The 10863-nt window shown below is 35.2% G+C and overlaps 1 pseudogene; it reads left to right on the forward strand.

The window, feature by feature from the left end:
• Positions 1-8093: 8093 nt before the first annotated feature.
• Positions 8094-8771, forward strand: LOC149207641 (peptide deformylase 1B, chloroplastic-like; annotated as a pseudogene).
• The last annotated feature ends 2092 nt before the right edge of the window (positions 8772-10863 follow it).

Genomic DNA, 10863 nt, shown 5'->3' on the forward strand with positions numbered 1-10863 from the left:
ATAGAAATTAATTACTATGAATTTTCGACTAACTTTTAAAAAAATGTCATACAATGTGCATGCTTATCTAATATGATAACGCAAGGTTACATATGTTAATTACAAGACTCTATAATATCAAGTGCAAAAAATAATAATTTCAACGATATAAATTTTATTATATAAAATATCAAGTATTACTATATGAGTTTCCAACTTAATATCAGTTGGATTACAATTTACACATGAAATATTGTTTCAACATTTCAAAGCATTATCACTGTGTTGCCAAAGCATTGCAAGTGAATTCACCAACTTTGAAGGCTTAACCATCAGTCTCTATGAGTGTGTCTTTGTTAGAAAATTATATATTACAGAGCAATGGAACACATAGAATATTGCATAAATATAAACACAGAAAATGCATAAAACCAAAGAGACACAGATATACGTGGTTCACCCAGTTTGGGCTATGTCCACCTCGAACAGCCAGTCCTTCCTTTCTATTATCCAACAAAATGAAGAGACACAACCTACAACAGATCCGCTGTAATATCCTTTTTTTTCTGTCACAGTCTCACCTCTTTTTTTCTCACTCGGAGAATACACATCTATTACATAGCCTCAATACAATGCCCTCATACAAAGAGAGGGGTTGCCTTCTAGGGCAAAAAACCATAAAACAAACATAAGTTTTACCCTCAGATCATCCGCCTAGTGAACGACCTAGATTGACTAGAAAGTACTACACTTTTACAAGGCAATTTTACATCTGTTTTTAGCTTCGGGGGCGCTGCCCCTGAAACCCCCGCCAAGGGATTGCTGGCCCCCAGACCCCACAGCCAGGGGGGATCAGCCCCCCCAAACCCTCGTGGGGGGACAAGTCCCTCCCTGCATGGAGGGGTGTACAAACTTCCTGGGGTATACATCCGGCTGAAACAAAGACCTCTAAATAATCATGCTCCACACCCAACAGTCTTGTGCAAGATATTTTCTCTAAGGGCATCACTAGACAGGTTATATTCTCTCTCTCATTTTTCTTTTGTTGCTCCAGTGTTATTGTTCTCCTCTTTCTTCAATCCCTGCTTCTTACCATCAATATTGAGTTCCTCTCCTGAAAATGAAAGAAGATACAATGCAGAGTATCAGACATGAAAGTCGATGAATAGCTGAATATAAAATAAAGTAGACTATAAAATATTTATATGACATATACCTCAACATTAGATGGTGGCCGCTATGCGACTAGATGACCTGTATAAAAAAAGAAAATAAAATGTCAGCATAGAAAATAACACCTTAGGAACTTAGTATTCAACCTTCAACAAAACCTTTCGCACAATCGTACCAACTACGTTATATGATAAAAATACTAGGCAATAGATAACTTGTGAAAACAAATGGAAAAAAGAAAGATCACTGTAACAAATATCCTTATTGCTTGTTCTAAAAGAGTCATGTTCCTTAAATTTGGATATGCTTTTGCCCACAGTAAAAGTTCCTCGCTATTATGACCTATGTTTTTAGGATCATGAGATTGATCCAACATCATATTGGATTGTGGAGACAAAATGATTCGACTTTCGAAGATGAGTACCTAACTTGGTTGAATGAAGGTGCTAGCTGTGAGTAGTGTCAAAATTTTAGGGAAGAAAAACACTAAGGCCTAAGAAAATATATCACAACTTGTCCATTGAAAGAAAAAATTCCTATCCCACAATGTCCTTTGAGAGTACATTTTGTTGGATGGATATCACACTCTGAGAGATGATTGTCTAATATAATGAGAAGAGTACATATATTGTCACAATGCCTCTCACAGTTAGACCCTGTAGTTCTTTCTTATAATATTAATCATATTATCTTATTTAATTATAAATTATGACTATTAGATAATTATTAGTTTGAATAATTAGTTTGAAATTGTGTTTTTAGTATTTATGTATACATGAAAATATTTAGAAAAAAAGGGTACTTTTTGTGACTAGTTAATTTGAGTGAATCTAAATAAACAAAAAATTATGGTGCATTGGTGTTTCTCTAGTGGTTATCCACTCATTGTACCAATTCCTCCCATTTCCTCTACTGCTTTTGGTGAATTCCTCTTTGATGATGTCCAATGCCAATACAGTGGACATTTATCCTCGATGTTTTTATGAGCCAAATGGAAGATCCACAAGTAACAACCAAAAAGTAGCCCCAAATACATTATTGGGGGCCAAAATGTAGTAATTATATGACAAGCCAAGAAACACTACACGATAATCATCTTCCCTTTAATATTGATTAATAATTTCTTTGCATGATCATGTAATACTAAAGTGTCACGTAGGGACATTTAAAGTCAGTCATCTATCAATATCACCTTTGAGAGTGCTTAGTAGTTAATACTTCCTATTACACACACAGTAGATCACCAACTTCAAGGATAGAAATATAAACACAACAAAAATGAAATTAAAATAAATGCTAGGAAGTCAAATGCGACTAATCTTGAGTCAAGAAAATACCAAGCCCTTCACATTAGCAAGGCATTCTTAGGCACTAAAATAGAAAATCCTTCCATTGCATCATTTTCACCTTTTCTTTAATTTCTTTAATTGAGAACATAACTTTCAGAAAAAAATTCATTGAAAAAGGTCTCAAAATCCTAACAAATGCTCGAGTGATTGTCGTATCAATTAAACAAAAAGGAAATTATTCGATATGCTTTTAACTTGTGGAATATATTGAAGAATATGAAGCTTTCTCATCCCTTTCTCCTAATCAAATTGTAATCCATGGGTTCCAATCAAGTAATCAATTTCCCTCCAAGATAGTTAAGAGATCACTTTGGAGAAGGACTTCTAGAAGCATTGGGATAGTAGAAATGGAATTAACTAGGAGGAAAATGAAGCACTTTAGTGGGTGCTCCAAAATATTTGAACGCAACTGAAAATGATTTTATACTCCCTCCACACATTTTAAAATAGAAACCATTCAGCTGCATCTCATTTATTTTCCACCTTTCTATAATATGTAATTCTTTGAGAAAGAATAGAGAATTCATAAATATTGTCATGAAAGATGACTCTTCATAATCCTAATAAGTTGAGCTCTAACGAATAAACAATTTAGTGTAGTGAATAGATATTACATGGTAGATTTTAGTGATTAAAATGGCAACTTTATTCTTAATCTCATTACAACAAAAATAAATTCGACCCTAACTAGTTGGGATCTAACAAATCAAGAATTCCATGTAGTAAAGTAAACTTACTTGGTAGATCCCAATTATTTGCAATGATAACTTTATTCTTGATCTTATTACAACATAGATAAATTGAAGAGTACAAACATATTTCCTTATCTGAGACAAACTTTGAACTTCTGAGATTTCATAGAAATATAATGATACGATTTACCTATAGGACATGAGAAAGCGATCTACATCTAGCACCCGTCACTAGACAATAGTGTTATTGAGACACCATCTCATGGAATTAGAATCATGTAGATAGATAGTGTTATAGAGATACCTTGCAACACCTATTCAATGCTACCTTCAAGCTTCCAATTCATCAATTGATTTACTTTAGAAGCAAATTCTTATGGGATTTCATTAAATACAACTCGACAAAAGCCATTTATGATAGTTGTCATTACCTTGTTTGGAACTATCCCCCTTTGGAAATAGAATAATTGATATTCCGTAATTTTTGAGGTACTTGCTTCATGTTCAACATGGGCTATTGGGTTCTTCACATGGAAAAGGTTGCAAATATTAGATGCATAATGGAAACAAGCATGCAATTCAAGGTTGCTCCTAAAGTCTCTTGCGTAAATTATAAAACACCATGTACTTAAAACATGATATATGGTAGTAACAAAAACCTACCCAAGATCCCACTTAAGAATTCAAAATTTTGGAAATAGGAGATGTCTTAAACAATATCAACTATTTAATTGCATAATCACACTAAAATAGACAAATCTTTAAAATGTTGAAAAGTGTGAGAAAATGGAGCTGGAATATTATAGTTATGTCAGGGTAGACATAGCTATGTAAAATGTAACTTCTATCTAAAAAACGTAAATGTAACTTCTATAGCTACATGAAATGTAACTTCTATATAAAAAAAATGGAGTTGGAATGCTATAGTTACGCCAGGGTAGATATAGTTATGTGAATTGTAACTTCTATATAACATTCTAAATATCCTTTTTTCCAGTCATTTAAGAGACTAACATTTTTTATCTTTGATTAATAACTTAATACTCCACCAAAAATAGCATTGAATTGGTTCTTCACCAACTAAGGGGAAATTTTAAAATAGTGTGAGAATGCTTACTCATTCCCCTACCATATTTCTAATATTTTTGTTGTGTGCGGATTTAAGCTAGTGTAATGTAACTTCTACATATTTGACAATTTAAATGTAAAACATTACCTAGATTGAAGTTATACAATTAACATATGCACAATAAGATACAATATGCATGAGTTATAAGTAATATGATGTTTACAGTTATTTCAAGACAAACATTTTCTCATCTCATTAACTCTTATCTTATAGTTGGTGATGGATATAGCCTTTAAAATTAGGAGTCATCCTTGTCATATCTTATATTTAATGATGGAATAAAGCTTTTAAATGCATCAACCTTGTTCGTTATTTTATATACAGTCAATTTAAATGGAAGTGCTCATAATTTTATTCAATATTATCTTGTACAATTGGAAATAAAATGATGTGGGGGTGGTGTTTCTAGTGATTTTCAAACTTGTTTTAATTACCTAAATTTAGTCTATTTAAAGTAAATAGTTGCACTAACCATCTTATCTTCAAGTTAGTAAATTTGCTTGAGGGCATCTTCATGACATCCACCATCTCTGAAAATTATGAAATATTAGTAGTATCTTGCACTAAATAGACAATGTTGGCATAGAATATTTTATTGTGTTTTTTACTCCATGTCACAAATTTATTGATATTTTATGATTCTTGGTTTCAATTTCCATGCTAAGACTAGATTCATCATGCCTGCTAGGATTTTTAGTTGTGCACACATCATATTGCTCACTTCTAATTGTATCAAAAACAAAGAGTATGCACAATGACATGTAGTGACATGTGGGTGTCTATTTTACTCAATGATATGCTTGATTTTTTAACCCATTCCAATCCTACCACAATGAAATTAAGAGAGACAAGGACACAAGAAGGACTATCAATAAATGAAATTAGAGACTTTAGAATGCAACTCAATTGTACCTGAATGTAATGATAAGTATTTGCAGCTTCCTGGCCTCTGATGAGCATCAAATCACAGTGTGAAAAATTCATTGCATTATGATAATTTGATTTCAGCTGCACTAATCCTCCATAGTAGTCCCTTGACTTGCCTATAGATATAATTTTAGAAACAATCCTAATCCTGAAATTATTCCCTATATGGATCATCTTTGTCCCCCCTATTGATAGTTATTTTTCAAGGAAACAGAATAGAACTCTCCAATTGCATCATCATCTTTCAAAACAATGCTTGATTATTTCAATGTGATTGTTGAACTAGTCTCTACTCAGGTCCATGAAATCCTTGATTTATCTCGATCGCACAAACCTCTTTTTGTAATAAATTTATAAATCCCACGTCTACATTCCTCATCCTCGAAATACCAATTCTTTACAGTGGAATACTTTATCATCGCTCCCTCGGTGCAATAAAGATCCATTATTGTGGCATGGAGATGACTGGTGTCATAAAATGGTGCAGTGCATCCTTCAATATATGTCACAGAACTCCTCTCACCTCACAGAACTCCTCTCCTCTACAACAATAAGATTCCTCTCAAGTTGCCTGGTCTCCATCTCATTCACCCTGAAATAAGTGGATATTTCCATTGGTGACAAAGTGTGCCTGGGGATTTAATAAAAGGAGTTATCACTAAAAAAAATAAAAATAAAATGAATCATAATAGTTATCAGCAAGAGGAACAACCCTGCGAAGCTACTTCCTAACTAGATAAAGATACTCCTGAATTACCTCTTATAAAGAACAAAATATAACCTCAATTGCATATAGAGTCTAACTATGCATGGTAGCAATGAAAACATTGCAAAAAAACAACATCTACAACAACATTGGTCAATCTCGTATTCTAGTCAAGGGCATGCCCAACTTTTGAAAAGTATCAAGCAGGTCAGGGTCCACCTCATCTAGGCTCATTTTATTATTCTTCTACTCTCTCTGTTTAGTCTCAAAATAATAGAAAAGGTCTTATAAATTCATGGGTGGGTAAAATTTATCAAACCATATGGGTTCTTCCATTTTTAATCATTGTCTATAAGCATTGAATCTAAATTGTAAAAGCCATTCAAGTTCCTTCTTTTTAGCTGAAAACAACCTAAGCTTTGGAGAGTTGTAAGATTTAATGGATCTAAGCATATTCTACTTAAAATATAGTAACATGGTTTAAAACTATAGGCATTGAGATCATATTCTAAGGATGAAATAGAAAAGATTTTATGTTCATGATTACAAGAAATTTTAATTTAATGTAACAAAGTTTGAGGAAGGTCTAGCATTTGCATCCTACCAGAAAATTTGCTTCCATCACTCGAGCCCTTTGAATTTGGGCATGGTAGATTCCATTACACAAACAATCAACCACTAGAAAAAAGGTGAAAATAAAAAATAAAATTTCGTGCATTCTGACCCTAAAAACGTTAGGGAGGAGTGAACTAATCTGTACAATAAGGACATGCAAAATGCTTACTTGTCTATTGAATTTTGATGAATTGTTGGCCACAATCAAGATCTGAATTTTCATAATCATTAAACCCTTTGTACAATAAGGACATGAAAAATTGTGACTTGTGCATTATCTTTTGATGGATTATTGGCCGCAATCAAGATTTGCATTATCATAATCATTAAATCCTCAACTCTAGATAAAACTTATGCTTTGATTATATAAACCCTTGAAATTATTTACCCATAACAACAAAAATGGTCTTTAGTAAAAGGGAAGAACAAATTCCAAATTCATACCCATGTACAAGTTGTTATCACTGAAAATTCTAATGCCAAAATTTCAAAACCGCTTACATTAGTTTGATGCGGTTTTAGCCTTTTTGTAGTTTCGCAGCGCAACATGTTTTAGGCTGCGCTACAAAATTGGGGATTTGTTCGAATCCATAGCAACTATCATGCAAAATAGCTCTGGGGTGGTTGCATTTTACAGGTGGCATGCTCTCAAGCTCCTGCGTGTATGCTTGTCATCAGTTCTGAATCTGAAGGGAAATATTACAGGTGAAGGAGTTACTCCAAGACTTTTGAGCATGATGCTAATGTCATCCATTGATCCATCAAGACGCAGAACTGAAACATCAACTATGAAGGTTGACCTTGGGGTAAGAACAAAGACACAGCTTATGGCAGAGAGATCTGTATTTAAGGTTCTGTTGATGACTGTAATTGTTGTCAGTGCAGAACCAGAACTTCAAGATCCGAAAGATGATTTTGTCCCCAATGTATGCCGTCGTTTTGCTATGATTTTTCATGTTGATTCAACTACCTCTCCACCAGTAACAGCTAGTCAAGTTGGGACTCGATGGGCACTGAGGCCTTAAGTTCAAGTCACAGTACACTTATACGAAGTTTCCAGCTTGCATTGACATTGAGGAGCGTTGCCCTTGATTAAGATTGTTATTTACGACCATGCCACCGCAAATCTCTCTTTACATTGGCCACATCAATGCTTATGTTTGCAGCCACAACATACAACTGCTTAGCTCTTGTCATATGTGTAAAGGCGAGGCTCACAGATAAAACTATTGATCCCTTTCTACAGTTGATTGATGATAATAGGCTGCGAGCTTTGAATTCAACTCTTGGGGCAGAGGGAGCATTATATGGTTCAAGTGAGGACAATAATGCTGCATTGGAGTTTCTTTCAGCACCGACAATTACAGAAGACCAGTCTACAGAATCCTTAGTGTCCTTGATCATTAGCAATTTAGGCAGATTATCAGAGAAAGAGGCCTACAGGATAAGAAGCGCTATAAAAGAGAAATGCGTGAATACAGGGAAAGGATCAGATTAAATGGCGCTAAAGTAAAGAGCCAGCCATGGCAATGATGAAGATGATGCCTCTGAAAACCCCGACATCTTTTGCTCTGAGAGCCTCATCGCCGTTATTATTTAATGGCTTCCTTCCATTCACGTATTCAATTTCAAGCTCTTCACCATGGACGATGAAAAGAATCGGCGTGAAAGCATCTTTTCAGGCCATGGCACTTCTGAATTCTCCCTGCGGTATTGGCAGTGTAAATGGCGTGAATTTGAAGCCAAGGATGGGCGTAATGTTCCAGGCGAGAAGAGGATTCCTTTCAGAGCTCCGAAAAATGGAGGAAGAGGAGGATTTTGCTTCTGAGTTGCAGTATGAGTTGTCATTGAAAATTGTGAAGTACCTTGATTCAAGATTGAGAGCCAAGAACAAGCCTATAAATATATTTGATGAAAAGATCCAACGATTAGCAGATGAGATGTTTGATGTAATGTATAACGGCCTATCTCTGTAAAAATCAAAGCTAGGGACATTAAGGGAAAGAAATTCATTTTGATTTTGAAAGAGTTCAATGCAAGGATTTTCAGCATGAATACGATCACCTCCAGAGGATTCTTTTTTTTGAGAGGATGCAACCAGATATCCTTGAAACTATACGACCGACATTACAGAACTTGGAACAGAATTATGAAATCAGAACAGGTATGCCAGCTCTGAGCGAGTCAAAGGTCACATCTAAGACAAGTTGTAATGGAGCATATTTCATTCTGAGCTTCAAGATTTTCCAACATAGGAATGTGAAGAGTGAATGTAAACTGGCGCTGGACAGTGCAGAGATGTCTTCAAAGTGAAATCTATTTGTCCACGGTTCATTGTCTATGTAGCTCCGAACATTTGGACATGGGTTAGCATTTCTTGGGCATTATTTGCAAGCACAGCTAATTATGAACGAAATTTGTGGGGAATTGGTCCATTTCTATGACCACGTCTACTTAGGAGACAGGGCAAGGTGCATAAGCTCCTCAACCTTTTGACACTGGCGACAGAGGTTTTTATTTTTGAAACTTCAAGTTCAGGGGAATTTAAAGTGGTTATAGAATAGATTCAAATTGATGCTGCTCGTGGTAAAGAACGCATTTGGATAAGGGGGCTTATGTATTATGCTGCTATAACCATTTTTCTGCTGTGGTTATCACCGCTTGCAGTTTCTGTTATATCATTTGGCTCATGTGTACTGATGCATATAGAGTTTACTCCAGGCCGAGTTTCTACTGCAATTGCGACTTTTCGCATACTCCAAGAACCTATAAGATCCTTTCCTCAAATAATCACTGCAAGAGAACAAGTTGTTTTCAATAACTCAATAGTTTCGTAGCGCGCTACGAAACTGCTGTAGGTGATGATTGTAACGCAAATCAAGCAGTTTGAATTATGAGCGGAAATTTGGAAAGGGAAACGTCTAAAGGGTGTGCAAGAACATCATCTGAGTTGCTAGCACTCAATCAAGTCAAGACAGGTGGATGCCTAAAAAGGTTGAAGATTCAAATCAAATTTTAAATTTTTGTTGTAAAGCTCCTTTATCACCATTCAAGATACAACAAACGAGCTGCCTGTAAGAAGCTTTTTGCCTGCACACATGTTCATAGCCCAAGCTTACAACGCATCAAAACGTGGCAGTCTTCCACATTTTGGGTAATTAAAAGACTGAAGACATGTTTCTGTGCATTCGATTACTTTGGAGAAAACTGAAGCCGAGAAACCAGGGACATCTCCTAATACTTCTGAACAGTTAAAAGATTCAGCACCCAAGGTAAACGTGGGGCATTAAACATTCATCTCAGCTATCATAGCCACCGCCAGAAGGAGAGCAGATGTCAAAGAACGAGAACCATTGTAATTAAAGCCATCATGCATAACACGGTGTTAGAGTCCTACTTGATTTAGATCTCTTAAAACTCCAGTCAACAGTCAGTTGTATTTATTAGTTAGTTTCAAATGTTAGTAGGTGTCATCATAGGCAGAATCAAATTCCCCTCATGCTGGAGGAGGAATATCGAATTAGTTAGAATAAGAGTTCTATATATAGCTGAAACAGCAATGTAATAGGGGTTGGAGACTTTTTGGCTCAGCGGCTGCTCTATGTGCAGACTGTGTATATTTTTAACCTAATGCAGATTTCTACTTAGACAACTCAAGATTCATGAAGAGTTCTTATATGTTCTTGTTATGATGGCATCTTCCAATACTTACATTGCATTATTGTTTACTTATGATACTCAGAACTCATCACTGATGCTCTGACTTCCTTCATAGATAAACTTACTATGTTTCACTGTTTTGTATTGTCATTTCTACACTTGAACTCTATAATGCCTTGACTTCCATGCTAGGTAGAATGCTTTGGCTTCACTACTCAGGATTCATGAAGGATTTCTTATATTCAGAATGTGTAATGTTGTCCTTTCCTTAGTTTTGTTTACAGTGGTATGGATGTATAATCACTCAGAATTCACTGAATGTGCTCTGATTTCCTGTATGCATCTATAAACTGTGTGGTTCCATATGAGTGTATGTTCTGAATATTCAAATGCTGAATGCCCTGACTTCATGTTAAGCTGATCTTGTTGTGGTACTGAAACATACTTTGACTCCATAGCCCAATGGTAGCCAGCCTTCATCTTTCAACCTATAAACATATACAATTACAAACCATAGAGTTAGCCATCTTTTCATATCTTTAATCTAAATCATTAACCTTTGAGAGAGCCCTCTCAGGTTGAGGAGGCTAAGCCTCAGCCAAAAGTTGGTTTGAAAGAGTTACATAAGGTCTT

Source organism: Pinus tabuliformis, chromosome 1_2, assembly GCF_031772625.1.
Source record: "Pinus tabuliformis cultivar Carrire ecotype Pingquan chromosome 1_2, CPIR1, whole genome shotgun sequence".
NCBI classification, from domain to species: domain Eukaryota; kingdom Viridiplantae; phylum Streptophyta; class Pinopsida; order Pinales; family Pinaceae; genus Pinus; species Pinus tabuliformis.